The sequence below is a fragment of the Camellia sinensis genome, chromosome 9 (assembly GCF_055761805.1).
Source record: "Camellia sinensis isolate YWXY chromosome 9, ASM5576180v1, whole genome shotgun sequence".
NCBI lineage: Eukaryota > Viridiplantae > Streptophyta > Magnoliopsida > Ericales > Theaceae > Camellia > Camellia sinensis.
The window spans coordinates 66,934,259-66,956,922 of NC_138969.1; the positions used below are offsets into that span (position 1 = coordinate 66,934,259).

At 33.0% G+C, this 22,664-nt stretch overlaps 1 long non-coding RNA gene across 1 annotated transcript in view; it reads right to left on the minus strand.

The window, feature by feature from the left end:
• Positions 1 to 9,612: 9,612 nt before the first annotated feature.
• LOC114288091 (uncharacterized) overlaps positions 9,613 to 22,664 on the minus strand; it is a 34,926-nt gene continuing 21,874 nt past the window's right edge. Inside the window, exons 6-7 of the long non-coding RNA XR_014339926.1 lie at positions 12,932 to 13,003; positions 9,613 to 11,844 (exon numbers count right to left, since the gene is read on the minus strand). This is a non-coding gene — a long non-coding RNA (uncharacterized LOC114288091). The remainder of the gene's footprint in view (positions 11,845 to 12,931; positions 13,004 to 22,664) is intronic.

The window sequence follows — 22,664 nt, forward strand, 5'->3', positions numbered from 1 at the left end:
CACACGAGCAAATTATGAAAAATAGCATTTTTTGTTGGACAAATTCGTATTTACTGCCAGAAGCTCCGAACGAGCGGACATGGGCTACAGACCTCGATTTTTGAACCTTTTCCCCTCAAAATCTAAGGTAGCATTTTAGTTTGTGTTTAGAATTATGATTTGAGTATGGAGTTATATTTTGAGTTTGTGAGTTTTGGAAATATAATTTGAAAAAAGAAAATTTGTTTGGTAATGAGTTTTGAAATGAGTTTTGAATTGAGTGTTGAATTTTTGAAATGAGTGTTGAGTTTGTGAAAAGTTATTTAATTATGAGTTTTAAAAAGAGTTTTTGAAACTTAATTCAAAAACTTATAACACATAACCAAATACACAACTCAAAACTCTATTGAAAGTTCTATTCAAAACTCATAACCAAACTCTTTTTAAAATTTAATTCAAAAAAAAATTATTGAAAAAAATATTTTTTTATTTAAAAAATTAAAAAAATTCTGAAAATATTTTATTATTTAAAATATTAAAAAATATATTATTATTTGTTAACAAAAATATTCAGATAGTGCTTTAAAATTACTTTTGATTGTATATTTGGTTGGAATTTTTTTTTAATTGTTTTATTTAAAAATGTTTTTTTATTTTTAAAAATTTCTGTGACAAACAAATTTTTATTTACAATTTTTATTGTTAATTTTAAATAAATTTCCAAATAATTTGTCATTTTGGTCTCAAAAAAATATTTTCTATATTTAAAAAATATCAAAAACAAATATAATTTTTGTTTTCCAATAGCAGGTGTCAATTGCTAAATAAAAAAAAAAAAAAAAACTATTCCGGTCAACCGGTCGGACGTTCAGGAGGATGTCCGAGGGGACGATCGGGTAGTCCCAAAAATTCAAAAACTATCTAGGTGGATGTCTGGGCTGACGACCGAGTAGACCAAAAATTCAAAAACTCTCTGGTTTATCAAACATGTTTTCAAAATGCATTTTGAAATTGATTTGAAATCATGATTTGAAAACAGTAATCAACACAAAGGGTTGATTATTAGTGTAGAATCATAGTTTGAGAATCAAACCAAACACAACCTAATATTTTCTTTCTCTTTCCCTTATTTCTTTCAACTCTCTCTCTAAAACTCTTTTATCTTCTCTCTCTCTACAAACCACTGCCAACTATACAAAACTCTTGATCTACCATACTTAGAGTCAAATTCTCATCTTGGTTCTTCGGGCAAAAATCTGGGGCTTTTCCCAAACTAAGCCCCTATACTAATTTATTTCCCAAACTAAGCCTAGTTTGGCCGAATTTCCCAAACTAAACTGAAGCATGTTTACAAAACACGCTTTCAGCATGTTTCTAGCTCAGGCAGTGGAATTATGAAAGCATAGTTAGAAAATAAATAAATTCCTTAAAACATAAAATCAACATGTAATAAACAAAGGCTTCAAGAAAAGATCACCAGGTACTTGCTCTAATCCCGGCGCTCGAAATCAGGTCAAAAGAAAGTAGGAGATATACCAATGGAAACAGACCATCATTTCAAATTAACATGAAATACCACAGTGGTGTGTGTGTGTGTAAATTAATTGTATAATTAAAATAAACAACAAAGTAAAATAATTATATAAATTAAATTCCGAATTAAACGCTTACAAATATTAAAGTCGAGGTTTCTGTTGGACACAATCTCCTTAAAGTAGATTTCGCCCTCGCTCCGGTGCTTCGAGTTTCAACGGCGTCTACTTCCTATGATGCAACGACTAACACTTGATTTGCAGCACTACTAAATCAAGTCTGGCAAACCAAAACTCTCTCTTTCTTTTCCTAAAATTAAATGCAGAAAATAGGAAGATAGAAAGACGAAAATCTAAGGGAAAAAAACATCCTGAATTTTTATAGGAGAAAAGGTGGCTATTTTGAACAAGTTTGAATTTTGGTGAAGTCAGCAAGACAAGCCCAACCCCTGCCTAGCCCACCAGAACGGTGGCGCGCCTGTGGTTTTTGTTTTGGGTCCAATAGGTCTAACTCACTTTACCCATAACCTCACCCTTCCACAAACTTGGGTACCCCTTAGGGCCCATCCCAAGTATCCCAAGCTAAGGTATATAAATCCGTTCAAAACCTTAAGCCTTTCCAATGTGAGACAAGTACATTTCACAAATGTGTAGGAAACCCACCTAAATCTATTTCCACGAACCCGAAAATGCACATTAAATTTTCATTCATCCGAAAATGGTTTTGAGCAACCAAATACGCGATGTTATTCACTACGCGGCATTAAACATGAACCCAACGAGAAACGTTAAAAATAATGCTTGGGTCCCACCTTAATTAATGCTCAGAGTTAGCAAAAAATAAGGTTTTTCCAAAGCCTCCAAAGCCATTTTCCAACATTTCATTCATATTTGTCTCACATTAAATTCCTATCAAAATTTATAATCCAAACACAATCTTAATACTATTGAAAAGGAGAAACTAGAAATTTAAGCGTACCTTTTTTTTGTAAACAATTATACGAGGGAAAGAGAAATGGTTGCTGCAGGGATCACAATGGGCATAGAGATGGAGAGGGAAAGAGAAATGGTTGCTGCAGGGATCACAATGGAGATAGAGATGGAAATGGAGATAGAGACCTAAACATTTTATATTTGCGAAGTGGAAAGCAATTCTTTTCTTGGTTTGGTCATTGATGTATGTGGGACAAATGTTTGATGCTTTGCTTCCATGGCTTAAAGATGACAAAGGATATATACTAGCTCCTTTTTCTCTTTCGCTTTTTCCTATAGATTTTCTTGCCTTGAGAAAAATGATATTCTTTCCTTGATAAGTCAATAAATCTTCACCATCAATTCAACTACTAGTTTAAGTTATTAAATAAAGAAATAATTTTATTATTTATATTTTTGATATATCCTTCACATATAATCAAGCATTTTTTTATAAGCAGATTAAATATGTGCAAATTTTTTAGTTATTTAGTAAACAGCAAGGTTCGAAAATAAGATTTGTTCTCTTATCTAATAATAATAATAATAAAAAATTATATTAAATTGTTAAAAAGAAGAATAGTTTTATCATTTTTTTTTTTTTTGATAACTCAGTATCCGGTCCACTAAACCAACTAATTCAGAAGACCAGTCTCACCATCCACTAGTGGGAGCCCCAATTAAAGTGAGTTCGAATTTGCTAAAGTTGTAGATCTCAACTTCATAGGTAAAGTTGCCATATTAGGGGTGCAACTTGGGCGGGCTTAACCCGAGCAACTCGGACCTAGCCCGAATTTTTTTAGGACTTGGATAAGATATTTTCAAATTCGGTACGAGCTTGGGCAAAAATTCAGAAGCCCGAATTAAATTTGGGCGGGCTTGGGCAAAAATGTCGAACAATCCGAGCAACCCGAAACCCGAATTATACATATATAGATATATAAAAATATTAAATATACATATAAATTATTAGTCATTACATAATGTTAAAGTTATTTAGATTATTAAATCATATTTAATATATATATTATATATACAAATAACATAAAATCATACTCTTTTTTTTTTTTTTCACTCATAAATTGTAAGAACTACTCTAGCGGCATCTCTCTTACATTATATAAACTATTTGTTTTGATGGTATTAATGATTTTCTATATAAAAAAAATGTAAATAGAGTCAAATTTTAATAATTTAATAAAGCAGCTGAACCCAAAAAAAAAAAAACTGAAATTTATTTACAATTCAAGCAATTCGGGTTTAACTCGGGTCGGGCTTGAACATGTAATCTCGGGTTATAATTCGGGCCTGGGTGGGCCTGGGCAAGTCTCAGCACAACTTGGGCTAGGCTTGGACAACCTCCTCCCAACCCGACCAAACCCGCTCGAGTTGCACCCATACATATTATAGGACTAATTTGTACTCATGTAAATGATCTGAATCGTTTGTCTCATATGACAAGCTGAGAAAAATATGCATGCAAAAAATCAACTTAATCAGACATAACTAATCACATGATTAATGTCACGCCTCGGATTTACGAGGTCTGGCCCACGTGAATCAACCACCCAACGATAAACAATAGATAACAACTCTCATGCAGATGTATATAATATAGTCACACAATACATGTGTTTATCCGATTCTCTGCATTCCTAGATACAATATCTAAGTCAAATAGATGTTCTGTAATAAAAACATAAACAGATGTTATAAATTAAATTAAATGCCCGAAGGCTTACGTCATATACAAAGGGTGCAACCCTTACAAGACTGGCACACGGCCTAATAAATAAATAGATGGCCCATGGCCTACAAATAAGGAACCATCCTACACAGTTTCGAACACAACTTCCAAGTCTCAGTCCACATCCACAGATGTACACTTGAAAAACATTTTCAGCCACGTAGGGTGAGCATAAAGCCCAGTAGAGAATATTTCAAAAACTAAGCATACTCCACCATCATAAATGATCATGATGCAATACATATATAATATACCCAAATGCATTTTCAAATCCAACTGATTCTCAACAAAAATCCTTTATTTCCAATTACCAAAACCTTACGTTTAATCAAAACGTTTTCTGAGTTCAAAACATCTGTTTGATATAAAATCCATTTTCAAAAGCCAATCCAGGTATCTCAATACCAACTAGCAAATTTATTGCCAAATCAAATATGAATACATCGTTAACCAGTAACAATTACATTTCCAAAACCAAAATGATAACAAATAAAGTGGGTAAATCTCTAAGGCTAGTTTCATAAAAGCCCTCAAACCCAAAATAAATTCCAAAACTAACCGAAATTACAATAGAAAATAATATTAAGCCATAGGTAAGCCATTAATCTAAAGAATACCATGTACTGAAAACCTCAAGATACAAATTTAGAATATGAATTTTAATTTGACAAATAATGAGTTTTATTTTAATCATTAAAATAAGCTCAACACATTTTATAAAACTATTACTTTAATAGATATTGTTTTTGACAAGACTAAACCCATTAACATCTCAACATATATACAAGAGAGGAAGAAAGATAAACTTAGATAATGAAGTAACTTATTCTAAGCTCAAGTCATACATATTTATAACAACAACAATTTTAAACTTATTATCCTTAAAGCTCTCTAATCATGGTGGGAATTCAGCTGGTTCTTTCACTATACTCATTTTTTTTTAACTGAAAAATCTTAAACAAAATTTCTTTTTAAAACACAACTTTAGATTGTTAGAAAAATGTTATGCACTAATATAATTTAATTACTAAAATGATTAAGAGATGATGTGAGCACTTGGGTTGTATTTTTGAACCGTTGCACTCTGGTTGTACTTTCACGTAAGGAGGAACAATGGCTTTAGGGTAGTGACTGCGCGCCTTTCAATCTCACAGGCCAATCCTTTCTTACTCTATATGAATTTACTTACTTTTATATTTTATTTATTGTAAATCTCTTAATCATTTTATTAATTAAATTATATGAGTGCATAACATTTTTCTAACGTTCAAAGCAAAACTCAATGTAAACATGACCTTTATTTGAAGAAGCATTCCTCCTCAGAAGCAGCATGTGCTTCTTGACGGAGTATTAGAGAAATATTTTAAATCACCTTTTTTGTGTTTGAAATAAATCTTTTTTTTGGTGGATACGAGATATTTTTTCTTTCTTTCTTTCAATCAATAATTTAACATATGGGACCTCTAGTACCTCATGAATGACTATCTTATGATCTGATAAACCATCACATCCAGAAACCTTTACTTGGGAACTACCAAGAATTTCAATAAATGAACTATGACATTATAACCATCCATTGAATATGTAACTTTGGTTCCTGCAAGCTAAATTGCCACAGATGGCACCAATTCGTACAAAGTAAAATCAGTGGCATATCCTGCAAACTGAATTTCTATGGATTTCTTGAAAATCTTATGTCTTTAGTCCACTACAAACAAAATTTGGGGCCAAGTCATACAAAGTAAAATTAGTAGCATATCCAAAGTGTAGCAGATGAATAGAATTATCAAAATAAATAAATAAATAAATAAATAATCAGCAAGCTGCTGATTGATACAAGTGGAAACAATACGAATTTCGGTGTAGAAATGGGCTTTCTTGAAGATTATGTCGGATATATCTGCACTAGTGAGGACAGCCATTTATCTCATAAGCACTGAATTTTCAACAGCAGATTCGTATCAAATATTCACAACAAAAAAGAAAAAGAAAAAGAAAAACCGAGAACGAAGTTTGTAATCAAAACAAATCATAGCTTACGAGCAAAATTACCAAAAACTTCAACATATAATGTTAAATGCAATGCCTAAATGACAAACACTTATGCCCTGCATCTCTCATCAACAAACCATTGTCATTAACTAACGACAAGCAGATAAAATTGGGGCACAACTCACAAGAAAATACTCTTTTTGTTTTTTTTTTTTTTTTTTTTAATCAAACACAAGAAAAGACTCTGATTTAGACTCTATTGGCTTCAGGCTCATGAAATTTCAGACTCATTAGTGATTTAGAAGGTCCATGGACTTGATTAAATCGAGGGCTCTGGCCCAACTTTAGTATTTCTCAAATCCACAGTTCAGTGCAATAACTACATGGGAAGAACTTTTCTCGATGTGTTGTTTAGATTTGAGGGAAAGATTGTCAGTACATGATAAAGATGAAGAGTATCATATCAGGAAGGGAAAACAAAAAGGAAGAGTTTAGTATTACGTTGGATGGACTCACCACTTGTACAAGTTTAAGCTTTTAGGTTGGTATGTGTTTCAAACAATACATGTTGAGAGTCAAAGTTTTACGCAAGTGGACTCTTTGGATTCCTGAACATAAACTCGCTCCGAATGAATCACAAGCACCTCTTAACAAATTCAAGCAACAATTCGCTGTTGTACAATGAATTATTACTAGTCAATCGCATGTCAATAAATAGCAAATTGCAAAATATTTTTTACCACAGATACAAAGAAGCATGAAAACAAACATACAATACTGTTAATTGAGATAAAAGAATTTTGGATACAATCTCCATAACAATGCAGAGAAAGTAAAATTACACACATTGAGTTCTTTTTTTCCCTTTATTTACTCTTCAAATCTTTAGCACACATTAGGCGAACATACCTTTAATTAGAGTAGTCGTTTTTATATAGCAAAGCAAGACAATTATTTGGAAACACAAATCATAGGAAGGATATGTCCTTACACAATGGCATCCTAAGCAAGGTGGACATCACATACCATAGGAAGTAGCTCAGCCTTCTTTACATTTGACAACTGCAAAGAGAAAATGAAAACTCAATAATAAACTAGTTGTATCTATCAATTAAGGGTAGAGCCTACAAATTCTGTTGATTTTTTGCTTCTTTTTTTTTTATATATATTTTTGGGAAAAAAATGACAATTTCAAAAACACCCATTGCCTGCATATTGTTTTCATTTTTGCACAACAAACAGTTTTTGAAATTTTGGAAATAATTGTTTTTTATTTCCTAAAAAATGGAATAGCTTTTAGAAAAAAATTCTGAAAAAAAGTTTTTAAAAAAAAATTCACAAAACAAATCTGTATTTCTGTAATAGCAAATTTCTTTCAAATAAGAATTGTATGATTTTTGGGTATAGCTTGAGGTAAACCATGAATTGTCCACTTATTAGAGATTCCTCATAAATTCATAATCTGGTTTGCAATCTAATTAAGATTCAGCATGGTTTTCATCTTTCAGGGTACTAGTCCATATTTCTTGGGGAAAAAATAGGGAAAAATTACAATAAACATTGATAATGACAAAAAATAAAAATAAAAATGGAGAAATTTAATAATATTGTCTATGTGGATGGAGAAAAAAATATTTAAACAACCTATGCATGATTTCGTAAGTTGACAAATCTATCAAGTGTATATACTGAATGGGCCTCAAAGAAACTATGTAGATTGAAAGGCAAATTAATTTTATTTATTCCTTATGTATTAAAATTTATATTGAAAACTCACAACATTTTTAGATTACTTATCGATTGAATAAAGATTGTACACAATGCACATGAATCACAGATTGCTCTGAGAGAGATAGCAATAGGCATTCTTTCCCTTTTCCACTTTTGGCGAATAACACTTTCTAGTATTACTCCAAGTCATGGCCTCTATCGCTTTTTGATTGATTGTATATATGTATTTTTTATTTTCTATTTTTTTGGTCTTAAGAAAAATAAAATATTTAATATAAATATATATGTAGTGTAGACTTTTTTTTATTATTAGGCCATTAAGGCAATCGTCTAAGGTCTCACTTTTGGAATTTGGCAAATGAAAACCTACACACACACACACACAAAAAAAAAAAAGAAAAAAAAAAGAAAGAGGCCTCCCTAAGAAAAAGAAAAAAATTAGTGAAACATTCCTTCCAACTTTTGGTAATAGTAGAGATCCAAAATAATTTTTCTTATTAGTTAATGTCCCTCGATAATATTATTAGAGAAATTTCTCTTTGAAGAGCTAGAAATTTTTCTGTGCTAAAAGTTTTCTATAAAAATATTGAGGGACCCTTAATAAAAACATAATATAAAATTCATTAAAAGGCAAAAAAACAATAGACAAAAAGAAATCCAATGTTATCATTTTCTTTTTTACTTTTTATTTAAAGAAAGGCATTATCTCAATCCACTTGGTGTCTTCCATCTTTATCCAAAGGCCTCAAAAACATTTATTGTTACACTAAAATTTGATAAAAATCTCTCAAATAAGAATAAAATTATTTAAATGGTCATAAATTCTATGCATGATTGGGAGCACTATCATGTGAGTAGTTGATAGAATGTTAAATAATTTATTATTTGTTGTCCAAAGGCCTTTGATAATAGGCATAAATGAATATTCATTGTCTAAAAGGCCAATAAAAATTAAAATTTCTTTATCCATTAACTTAACACTTAGAAATAAAAATGGAACTCACAAAAGAGAACAATATATTAAATTTTAACTACAATAGTAAAACAGAACAATGAATTTTGCATTAAAAAGTGTAATATAAAAAATTTTAAAATACTGTTTGAATGTAATAAAGGGTCTCTTTATGCACAAAATTCATGCATAGAAATATACCTAAAAAATTAACATGTGGCTAAGATTCAACTCTTATGTAGTGGAGTATACATTTTGAATGAATCTCAACCGTATATTAAAATTTTTGGGCATTTTTAAGTGTATAAATTTTGTGTGTGTAGTATTGCTCTAAATTTAATTCAAAATTACTACAGATCCCTAAATATGTACAAACTAAATTATCAACTACTCACAATGAGAAGTTGATAATTTGATTTGTAGTTTATTCAAAAATGCTATGCATCATGAATTTTCTTCATGAAACTTACTTTGAAATTGAAGTTTATGGTGTAAATTTAAAGTTAGTCGGATGTAGATCATACAAACACAACGAATATATAGTCCATTACTATTGTATTAGTGTTATCGACAAGGACTCAATTTAATTTAATTTAATAATAAATAAAATAAAAAATTTACTCATAATGAATGTAATTAATTACCTGATATATATATATATATATATACATATACATGTTAAATGTGTAAAATAGAAGTACCTTTGCTCATAGATCTTAGGTTGCAGAGTTGCACATGTTGACTGGAGTAGTCCCATATTGTTAAATCTCTCAAACTGGAAAGCAGCTTCATGCCTTTTCCTTCATGACCAAAATCAAATACTTGTTCCAATTGCTCGCAGTCGAATACCGTAAGTTTCTCTAAATGTAGTAGCCATTGAAGCAAATTGAATGGAAGAAAAACAGTTGATAGTTCAGGACATTAGTTAACTTCCAATCTCCTGAGCTTTGGGAAGCAAGTCCAGCTGAAAGTAGTAAGTGCACCTGCACATATCCCATTGAAAGTATCCAATTTCCAGAGTGCCAATTCTTCCAGTTTAAAGAGCAATTGCAGATCAGGTGGTTGTGCCTGTGGTGAAATCCCCCATTCCTCTGTGTTGATCAAGTATTCGAATTGTGAACATTTACGAATACTCAGATACTTTAAGACATTTAGACCATCTTCAGCTTGTAAATTAGGGATAATGTTCTCCATGTCCTCCAAACGATTCACAAGTAGACTTGTAGCACCATCTTTAGGCACACAAGCCAAAAGGTGAGCATTAAAAGAGCTTCCATTGAGATAAAGTTAATTGTTTCTCAGATCACTCTTCAGAAGCAGTCTGAGCTTCCTGAATATAAGAGAAATATGTAAAATCATTTTTAAGCAAACTAAACTGTGAATTCATTGTTCACCAGTACTGAATTGGTCTGAAATGTTTGTTTGATGGTTCTCAAAAGTCAACTCAACAAGCCTTTATATTTCACTTCCATGTCAAAACAGGGTCCATGTATTTGGGCTAATATTCTGGACAAAGGCCATAGATAGTGTTCTTTAGCTTCTACTTTTTTAAGACTTCCATAAACTTATTGATTGACACCTTCAATGGTTGTTCAAAATGATTTTCCAAGTTTATTAGTTGCCTCTTTCCATTCTATGTGAAAGTTGTCTCTCATTGCCCTTCCAACTACGACAATCGATAAGGGCAAACCTTGACATTCAATGTGAAACTACTTCACCCAGGCATTCAATGTGGGGGAGTCAACAACATCGCCAGCATTCCTTCTAAACACGTCTCAATTTTCTTTTTCAGACAAAACTTGAGGTCAGTCTATTCCTTCTCAACAAGTTCACTTAAATCTTTTTTGTGGTCAGTCTATTGTGTTCTACATGAATATTTTTACGGATTCAGTACAAGTCTTTTTGTTTCTCTCAATAATTTGATATATCTGCATCTAGAACTTCAAGAAATGACCATCTTATGATCTGCTAAAGCATCACACCCATGAACCCTTACTTGGGAAGGAATGGCTACTCAGACTTTAAAACTTAGAAAATACTTGATTAAATGAACTACCATCCATTGAAGATATAACTTTTGTTCCCACAAACTGAATATCTATGGAAGTCTTGAAAAGTTATATCTTTAGTCCACTTCAATGAAATGGGGCACCAAGTCATTCAAATAAAATCAGTAGCATATCCAAACTGTAGTGGAAAAATAGAAATTACATCCAAAAAAAAATTAAATTAAATTTCAGCAAGCTGTGAATGATACAAGTTGAAATGTAGTAGTAATTTTGGTCTAAAATTGGCTTTTGTGATGATTATGTGGGATACATCTGCACTTACGAGGCATTGGACAGCCATTTATCTCATAAGCACTGAATTACCAGCAGCAGATTGGTTCAAATAACAAAAATAAAAAAAGTAGAATGACAAGAAGGTGTATAATCAAAACATATCACAGCTTAAGAGAAAAATTACAAAAAGCTTCAACAAATTATGTTAAATGCAGTGCCCACTTATGACCTACATCTCTCATCAGCAAACCATTGTCATTAGCTGACAAGAAGTAGATAAAATTAGGGCACAACTCACAGGAAAAGACTCTGATTCAGACTCTCTTGGCTTCAAGCTCAAGCTCATGTATTTACTCCAAGCACAAAACCATTGCAGTAGGAGGGAAGATTGCTAGATGGTCCTTGATTCCTCACTAGTAAGCAGAACGGATTCCCTGTGTCACGGGTTAAGTAATATGCAGTCCAGCATTATGAAGGACTTGTTTAGCCCTTATTTGTTGCCTTTGTAGTTACAAGCATGCTTACTTTGTCATTTTCTTCTATTTTGCTTGACGATTTCGATACTATGGATAGATGCTGTCAATATTTGTCGGACAAACTATAAATGAGTTGCTTAGACATTTCCATGGTGACTAAGACCTTCCTTCCAAATAGGGCCTGCAATGTTTTCCTTAGTTCATGATGTCAAGATGAATAAATGTTGTAGTCAATATTTGTTGGACTTAAACATATAAAGCATAAACTATAACGATGTGTTTGGATCTTGGATTTGGATAGAGATTTGGAAAGGGAAAGAGAAACAGAGAAAACATTTAGCCTATATTTTACTCACTTTTCCATTTTCCTTTCCAAATCCTTATCTAAATTCATGATCCAAACACAGCCTAAGGGAGCAGCTTGGACATTTCCATAGTAACTAAGGCACTTTCTTCCAAAAGGGGTCTCCAATAGATGCTATTTCCAGTGAGCAGCAACAAAAGATCCTAACCTAATTATAACAACTATTTGTACACTACAATTTGTTATCTTCATTAAAACAAGAAACACAGCTCCCATTATTTTGAAATTCTGCAAAAGAATGTTTGGCCATCTTCTAGAGGAAATAGTAACAAACCTCACCACAAGGCATAAGACACAATGTTAGAGAGTAGAAAATAAGACTTGAGCAAAAAAATTTCCTTCACATTAGAGGGAGAGATTGTTGGTACATGTTGAAGTAAAAAGGCTCAAGTTGGGAGAAAAGCAAAAGAAAAGTCTTAATAATTATTGGATGGACTCACCACCATAAGTTTAATCTTTTAGGAAGATATGTGTTTCAAACAGTGTGTGTTGAGCCTAAGTAGTACACAAGTGGACTCCTTGGATTCCCCAACATAAACTTGCTACAAATGAATGATAAGCTCCTCTTAACAATTTCAAGCAATTGTTGTACTCTGAATTATTACTAGTCAATCGCATGTCAATAAGTAGCAATTTGCAATATATTTTGGTACTACAGATTACAAACAAGCATGAAAACAAACATTCAATATTGTTAATTGAGACAGATAATTTTGGACACAAACTCCATTACAATGCAAAGAAAGTAAAATTACACACATGGGTACTTTTTTACCCTTTTATTCCCTTTTCAAATCTTTAGCACATATTAGGCAAACATACCTTTATTTAGAGTAGCAATTACGATATTGCAAAGCAAGACAATTATTTAGAAACACAAATCATAGGAAGCATATGCCCTTACACAATGATATCCAAAGTAAGGTAGACATCACATCACCATAGGGAGGAGCTCAGCCTTCTTTATGGTTGACAACTGCACCAAGAAAATGAAAACTCAGTAATAAACTAGCAATATGTCCATTAAGGGTGGAGCTATCTACATTTTAGTACATATTATGTTCATTTCTATGGTTTTTTTTTCAGTTTTTGGAAAATAAATAAATAAATTTGAAATTTTAACACCCATTGCATTCATATTGTTTTCATTTTTGTACAAAAATAGTTTCCAAAAATTTGAAAATAACTTTTCGGTGTTTTCTAAAAGGTGGGGTAGTTTTTAGAAAAAAATTCTGAAAATAATTTTCGAAAAAATTCACCAAACAAGTCTGTTTTCCTTAAAATGAAAATAGAAAATGAAAAACAAAGACACAAGGCTTAGCTTCGCAAATCCATTTCTCATAGAGATAGGAAAGTGCAAACAAGCTAGAATTGGAGCATTAATAACGATTCCTTTCACATAAGGATTCTATAGTTTTAGGTGGAGCTTAAGGTAAATCATCAGTTGTCCACTTGCTTTATAGAGTATATGTTGACATATGAACAGCTATGAGAGATATTCTGCATAAATTCATCATCTCGTTCACAATCCTATTAAGATTCAGTATGGAGCTCATTTTCAAGAGTACCAGTCTGTATTTCCTGGGAAAAAACAAACAATGAAGGTAAGATTATGATAGGAAACATTGCCAATGACAAAATTGTGGGAAACCTGATAATATTCTGTCTGGATGGTATCAAGATCCGTAAACAACCTATGCATGATTTCAAAAGCTAGCAAAAATATCATGAATGCATGTTCGAATAGGCCTAAATGCGTGGCCTTGTTCGAGAACATACTATTTTAGTAACTTTTTAACTAAAATATGAGGTAAAAAAAATTAATATATTTGGAATGACTTTTTGGCTTTTTACGAAAAGATGTGCAAAAAGTAGGAAAAAAAAAAGAAAAAAGAAGAGGAATCTTTGACTTTTTTGTATAGGTTGTTGATTTTTTGATTTTTTTAGTGACTTTTTGACTTTTATGAGAAAATTTCACTTCACCCCCTTGTGGTTTGAGCCATATGTGGATTGTCTCCTTGTCATTTGGAAATAACCTCATAACCCCACGTGGTTTGTAGACTAAAACGTACCACTAATATTTCCGTCCAAAGATAACAGAATGTGAGAGCCACGTACCTTTATGGAGAGTACGTCAATTTTTAAGACAAAAATACTCTTTTTACATCTTTAAATTTACAAAAGATGCCATTGTTTTTTTTTTCTATTTCTATTGTCTCTCTCTCTCTCTCTCTCCTCTTTCCTCCCCAACCATTAGCAGCTTTGCTCTCCTTCCCTTCCTCCTCTACTCCTCCTCCCTTCTATTCTTCTTTTCATTTTTCGACTCCCCCTATCAACATCAGCTGCAGTCCCTATTGGTATATTATTGTAATCAAATCTTAGTATTTACAGAAAGACGTATAAGTTTTATGGTGTGCAAGTGTTGCTTGTTGTACAAGAACTAATGCTAATTTTTTAGAAAATATATGCAATCTAAGAACAAGTCCAAACAATGCCCTTATCATCAGCAAATGCTAAACACGAAGTCGGCCATTTTGGTCATTTGGGGTTGTGGACTCTATGCACTGACCCAATGCTCTGGCACCGGTCATTGATTGCTCGAGATTGGTCCTAAACATAGTTGACTGATATTTGATGGTAAAAATTTGAATTTTGAGAAAGGTGAGAAGATGACAATTTGTAATTACTTTGTAATTAAATGATTTCCTTTAAAATCTATCTTAACTTGATACCAATGGCAGCTCATCTCTTGCAATTGAATAATAGTAGTCATACATATATACACAGCAGATGCAGATCAAACAACGGAAGTAAAAATATAATGGGTAGGGTTTGCAAGCTTGTGTGCGCCACTTGGATGTTGATTGCCAAAGTTGAAATTGAATTCGTTACAGTTGGCAACCATGGAAGAAGAGAAAAATATATATATATATATATATATAGGTTTAATTCAGATGAAAAGAGATGAAGAAGATAAGGGTATAAAGGTCAATTTATATGTTCGGTTAACAAAAGTTAGTGTGCTCTTTCGTCCATAACCACGTGGGGTTTATGTGGTTATTTCCAAGACAATTGGCACATGGCCCAAACCATGAGGAGGTAAAGTAAAATTTATCCTAATTTTACTTATTCCTTTTGAATGTAGCAAAATTTATATTGAAATCTCACAACATTTTTAGATTAATTGGTGATTGAAGAAAGGTCATATCATTTTGGTCCCTAAAGTTTTAATTTTGCCAATTTCGTCCCTCAATGTTGTAATTTATATTTCATCTTCTCCTTCATCAATGTTTCGGAACCAAATTGACAAAATTAAAATTTTAAGGACCAAAGTAACATGGAACACATACTTTAAGGATCATATGTATACTTTATTATCATTATGTTAACTATTCAGACGGTCCATTTAAAATTGGACCAAATTGCCTCAAATTTAAAATATTAAGGACGAAATTGATAAAATTGAACCTTGAAGGACCAAAGTGGCACAAAAAGCATATTTTTAAGGACCATAAATGTAATTTATCCTTAACTAAATGCCTACAAAACATTCATTGTCCAAAGATCCCAATACTAAAGTTTGATTGAAAAAAACCTCCCTTAAGGCCCTTGATAATAAAAGCTTAAATGAATACTCATTGTCCATAGGTCAATAAAAAATAAAATTGTTCTTATCCAACAAACTACCATTTAAAAATAAACATAAAAATAAAACTCTCATTGTATAAAAGTCTCTCCAAATTTTAATTACGACAATGGACGAGAACTATAAATTTTACATCAAAAATTGTAACAAAAAAAAATTAAACAAGATTGTTTAAATGTAATAAAGTCCTCTTTATGAAATTTTTCCTTGGAGGAGAGTTAGCCTACCACTGATTGACTAAGTCCATAGAGTATTAATGTAAATTAATTCATAGAGGAATGCTTTCTTTGTAAATTAACTTGGACAATAATGTAACCGTAAAGATACATGCACAGAATTCAAGCATAGAAACAAATCTAGAAAAATAATGTGTGATTTAAATTCAACTCTTATGTGGTGGAGCCTACACTTTGAATGAATCTCAACTAGATATTAAATTTTCTGAATATTTTCAATGTAAGAATTTTGTATATGTAGCATTGCTCTAAATTTAATCCAAAAATACTAGAGATCCCTAATAAACTACAAACTAAACTACCAATTAGTCACAAGTGTGGGCTCCATACCCATATAGATGTGAGGCCCACGCCTCACTGTGAGTTGTTGATAGTTTAGTGTGTAGTTTATTCAAAAAGGCTATGAACCATAAATTTTTACGCCAAAACTTACTTCGCAAGTGAGGTGTATGATGTAGATTTAAAGTTAGTGGGGTGTGGGCCACACACACACAATGAACGTAGTCCATTGATTTACTTTTCTGGGCAGTTTCAAAGTAATTTTTTTATGTAGTATTGTTGTAGTTCATTAGAGGTCTCTAGGACTCAATTTAAAATTTACTTATAATAAAGAAAATGGAAAATTCTATGGTACACACCTTAAAAAAGGTGTGTAGCATATGTACCAGATGGCCTATTGTGGTGTTAGTTGTGACTTGGTTATGACTCATTGTGGTTTTAGTTATAACTTAGGCCCTGTTTGCAAAGTTGATTTTCGGCTTTTTTGGCTAAAATAGTCAATAAAAACAAAATAGGCTAACATATCTAATAAGACAATATGTCACATCCAAATCATAATCATTTCACTTTTTCTCTCACAACTATCAAATCAACTACAAAAAAAAAAAAGTCAACTATCATCCCAAATATAACTTTTTTAGCCATGCTAAAATAGTCAAGTTTCCAAATGGAGCCTTAGTTATGACCTATTGTGGTTGTTATTTTAGTTATGACAAAAGAGGTCTTTGGTTATGCCTCAAGTGGTATTTGGTTATGACACATTGTGGTGTTGGTTATATCTCAATTATGACCTATTGTGGTTGTAATTTTGGTTATAACCGAAGAGGCCTTTGGTTATGCATCGAAGGTATTTGGTTATGATCCAATAAGTTATGACAGAAAAGGATTTGATTATGACACTTTGTGGTATCATAACTTGCATATGATACACACCTTAAAAAGGGGTATGTATTGTAGCACTATTCAAAAAAAATTTAGTTGATAATATATGTAATTAATAGAGATATATTTATATATGTTAACGTTTAAAACTAAAGTACGTTTGCTTTGAAATGATTTTGCACAACCTGATTCAAGTCCATCCCTTGTAGTGTTTTCTCGAAGTTATCCAATATAGCTGCCTTCAGTTTTGGTGTAGTGGCAGCGGAAGTCTTCATTTTGGGGCAATCTCTCACTATAAGTTCTTCCAAGGATGGGCATTCAAAAGTAAAGTCTCCTGTGTAGAAACCACTTAGCATTGGAAGGTGTTCAAGCTTGATTTTTTTTAGACTTTTGAACATCATCTTGTCCACTCTCTCTTCTTTCCCTTCATTTTTCTTTGCAACAATTTCCTCCATTTCTTCACGGTCACTTACAAAAAGCTCTTCAAGTTGATGAAGAAGGTTGGAAGACATATTTCAGTTTGGCACATGAATTGACATACATAAATCTTAGGTTGCGGAGTTGCACATGTCAACTGGAGCAATTCAATATATGCTTCAATCTAGGCAAGTGGTCTAGTGAAAATATTCTCAAACTAGAAAGCAACTGCAAGCCTTCTTCTTCAAGACCACAATCAAATACTTGTTCCAAAATTACGCATTCTGATACTAAAAGTCTCTCCAAATGTTGTAGCCTTTGAAGCAAATTGAATGGAAGAACAGTTGATGTAAACTTCCAACCTTCTGAGCTTTGGGAAGCATGTCCAGGTTGAAGTAGTAAGTGCACCTGGACATATTCCTTTGAAAGTATCCAATTTGACGAGTTCCAATTCTTCCAGCTTAAAGAGCAATTGCAGATCAGGTGGTTGTGCATGTGATGAAATCCCCCAATTCCTCTGTGTTGATCAAGTATTCGAATTGAGAACAATCTTCAATGCTCAGAGGCTCCAAGACATTCAGACCATCTACATTGGCTTGTAAATAAGGAAAAATGCCCTTCATGTCTTGCAAATGCCCCAAAAGTAGACGTGTAGCTCTCTTCAACAACAACTTTAAGCATTTACTCCAATTAACCATGGGTCCAACCAAATTTATAAGTTCCAAATAATTTGGGGAATAATCACCTACCCTACCTGATGTTCCGATAGAAATAATAAAACTTTCCAACTCAAGAAAAACAAAGTCTTTAGGTATACACGCAATGTTGGGTATGGAAATGGTTAGCACTTTTAGGCGAGGCCAAGCTCTTAGTGCAACAGCTACTTCGACTGCAGGGTCCTCATCCATCATCTTAGATCTGGTTTGAAACAAGTACAACTCCTCCAAATTGGATAAAGGTGGTACCACATCGGCTGGAATGTAAAATTCATGATGGCTATAAGTCATGTCCAACAACCTTAGCTTAGTTAACTCCCTTATAAGTTATAGTATTTGGTGCCTCAAAAAATAAGGCACGCCTGAGGCTAAGGACTTCAAGTTTCTTCAGTTGTCCAAGAAATTTAGTGTTTTGAATCTTAATTCCTTCAAGAATTAATGTTCGAAAACATGTCAGGTCATTGAAAGCATTAGGATGCCGAATTGGATTGTGAAATGGAATGTAGAAATCTTGGCTCAAATCTAAAACTTTCAATGCCTTCGTCCCTGAAAAGAATTCATGTGAACAAGACAATGTAATTTTGTTGTATTGTAATAATAATATTTTGAGCTTTGGACATTCTAAGACATCAGGAAGGTCACTGATTTTATTTCTCATCAATGATATGCCATCATATTGATCCAAACAATCCATTGGCCAATCTTTCAAACTACAACCAGCTCTTACAAAATACTTACTGGATCCAATTACTATGGCAACATCACGTACATGATCATGCATTTTGATGCAACCTCATTCATCACTGACTAGTAACAAGCAGGAATCTATGAGGTTGTTGATCACTGATTTTGCTCTTCCCCTAGTTTCTTGTACAGTATCAACATTTTTGAATAGCCTCAACCCCATCTCATACCGTACCAAGCCTTCTATTAAGATGTTAAAATCCTTGGGAAACAAAGAACAAACCAAGAAGCAAGCCTTGGCTTCTTCATCTTGCAGGTAGTCATAGCTCAACTCAAGACTTCTGTACACTTGTTGATCAACACTTTCAATGTTTGTTGGCACTGATTTTCTCAATTCCCGAGCTGCCTTGTTCCATAAATCAGGGTCATCTTTACCTTTCATTGCACTACCAACTGTAACAAGTGCTATAGGCAGACCTCCACATTCTTTACAAACCCCATTAGCAATAGCATTCACCACGTTAGAGTCAACGACATTGCCGGCATTCTTTCTGAACAAATCCCATGAATCTTCTTCAGATAAAACATCAAGATGAACAATATTTATCCTCTCCCTTTCCATTCCCATGGAACTGCATACTTGCTCACGACGTGTTGTGATTATGATTTTGCAACCCTAGTGATCATCGCCAAATGGAATACCCACGATTGCTAAATTAAGTTTGGCCCAAACATCATCCAATATAACAAGGATCTTCTTCACATCCTTGAGTCTTGCACACATGTTTGCTCTTTCAATCTCATTTGGTTGATCAATTAATCTGGTGAAACCCAACATGCAAGTTATTTGATCTTGAATCCTTTTAATGTCTGGGTTCTGAGACACAACAACAATCACAACTTCATCAAAAAATTTCTCTGATTTAGCTCTTTCGCCAATTTTTGTTACCAATGTTGTCTTTCCAACACCCCCAATACCATGTATTCCAATGAAGTTGATCCTGTCGTCACTCAATGCCTCCATTACATTCAGCATTGCCAAATTTCTGGTTGCGTAAGTCACAAGCCTTTGAGAGGGTATGGACTCTATCCCCAAGGGAGGAGCAGGGTTGGATATGTTATTGAAGTTGCCATTTTTTCCTAACTCTTTAGCCATCTGTTTTATTTTTTGCTTCTCTACCTAGTCGGCAATGTGTGACCAAATCATGACACCACCCTTTGAAACACATCGTGTTCACATTGGTATAGCCCTCTAGAAAAAATTTAGCCTCCACTATGAACCCATTAACTTTTTGATCCAGTACTTGACATCTTCTTGAATTTCTTCTCTATTTCTTTTTGCATGATCAATGGATCCGTGCACCCTATTTCGCAAAGCCTCTAACATTTCAACTTGGATTGTCAAATTTTCAATGTATTTCTTTCGGTGGAAGACATAATTGAACTGGCGCGCAATTGGGTCCACTAATAATTGAGCAACTTTTTCTCTAATGGAAATTAGAATATCTGTCATATCTGAGGAAAAGCATTGTATAAGAACACTAAGAAATTGTTAGAGTATTACTATTAATGTAATTAATAACAAGAAAACTTGTGTCTAGATCTACCTCTTACACTTTGGGTCGAGCTTTGACTAATGACATAGGGAATGGCTTCTCTCCACACCATTATCTTCTATATTCCTCTGTATTCCATTTTGTGGGCCCCACTCTAGGCCTACAAAGATGATCATCTTAACTATTCATCTTGTAAACCTTGCAGTGAAAACTGTCCGTGCAAAAAGTTAGCTTCAGCGAATATCGATAAATAGATTAACAAATCACATTTTGTTTTATAAAATGGACAGTTTAAGTTTAAACTTAGATAGAAGACCAGTGGTCGCGATGAAGAAGACAGAGTGAAGGAGTGACAATGGCGACATGATATCTCAGGTCGCACAACGATTGCGACTTCTGTTGATGACAATCGCAATTTCTGAGGCTGATGGCTAGGGTTTCAGACACAGCTCTGATACCATGTAAGATTTCTGAAAGCTTTTCTGTATATTCAAATTGTGTAAATTCAAAGATTACAACCAATATATATAGCAATCCTAATCCTAATCTAAAATAAGAAATACAATAGCAATCCTAACCCTAATCTAAAATAGGAAATACAATTAAGCTAATATTCACAATCAAATCTAAAATACATATTCCATAATTAACAATATCAATATATTCTCATAGCTGGAGGGGAGGAAAATTATTGAAGATGGTGATAGAGAGTTTTCAATGGAAAGAAGACTCATATTTGGTTAGACCATGGCAATCTGACCCTCATAATCCTTGAACTATAACTGGGAAGCCCAATGACTGTCCGCTATCTAAAGTAGCTCATCTCATTGATGAAAGGAAAAATCTATGAAGTATGGGTACTTTGGCAAACATGTTGTATCCACACTGGGTACTGGTACTTCTGCATATGTATCGGGTGCACGAAACATATACCCAAAATTTTTCCTCTTAATTTTTGCCGTACCCTAGACATACCTAACATTAACTCATGCCGTATCTCAAACGGAATAGAATTTTCTTCTATACAACGGTCAAGTTAGTTTCATTGGACTTGTTTTTTATGCTTAGCAAGCTTTTAAAATTAAACTTTGGTTTGTAAGTTTTTTAATATAATGACATTTAATTTTGGTTTATACCCAACCTTTGGAATGAAATGTGAATTGTAGGTTGGATCTAACAAAATAATTCATTTAACTAATTTTTGCAATACTTCAAATTAAAAATAAATATTTTTTTATGAATGTATCCAGCTGTACCCTTACCTTACTTTTTATAGATTTTACCCTCTTGACATATGTGTATCATACCAATACCAATACCCATACCCATGCATGTGCTTCATAGGGGAAAACGGATGGAAAGCTGAGATTGTGAGGGAAATAAATTTCAAAGGGATGCAGAACTGATTATTAATTGGTTTGCCAAAACATTATGGTATTAGCAGAGCTAGTGGTAGTGATGGAGAATAGATGAATTGGAAAAGAATATGGCATATGAAGACTTTAGGATAAAATCAAAATGTTCATCTAGAAATAACTTGAGTAAGAGGAAAGTTCCATTTGGTGAAATACGTCCAGTGTGTGGACTACAGCCTAAAACTGTTACCAATCTGATTTTAAGATGTTTTGGCGCAGTGAAGGTTCGGTTTGTTAAGTCACCAATTTTTCCAAAAGCCTAAGTTGTTAGGAAATGAGTCCAACAATGTATATCAAGCTGTCTAACACCCTCCCTCACGTGCACCCCCATCTTGCACATGGAGAGACAAACAGAGAACCAAACAGAAGGAGAAGCAGACAACCAAACAAAGAAAAAGAAATCAAACAAGGACCGAATACCAAATGTCAATAAAGAGACTTGAACTCAAGACCTCTTTCAACCAGAGCTCTCATACCATGTTAAGTCACCAATTTTCCCAAAAGCCTAAGCTATTAGGAAATAGACCCAACGATGTATATCAAGTTGTCTAACAAGTTATCAGGTGAAATACCTTTTGAACTAGGAATGCTTAGTGGTAACCGTGCACTAAACTTGTCTCACAATCATTTGACTGGACCAATCCCAAAAACTTTCTCAAAATTTGGTATTCAGCCCCCGTTTGATTTCATCTTCTCTGTTTGGTTGTCTGCTTCTCCTTCTGTTTGGTTCTCTATTTGTCTCTACACGTGCAAGATGGGATTGCACGTGTAAAAAAAATAAATTGATGTATATTATTGATTGATAT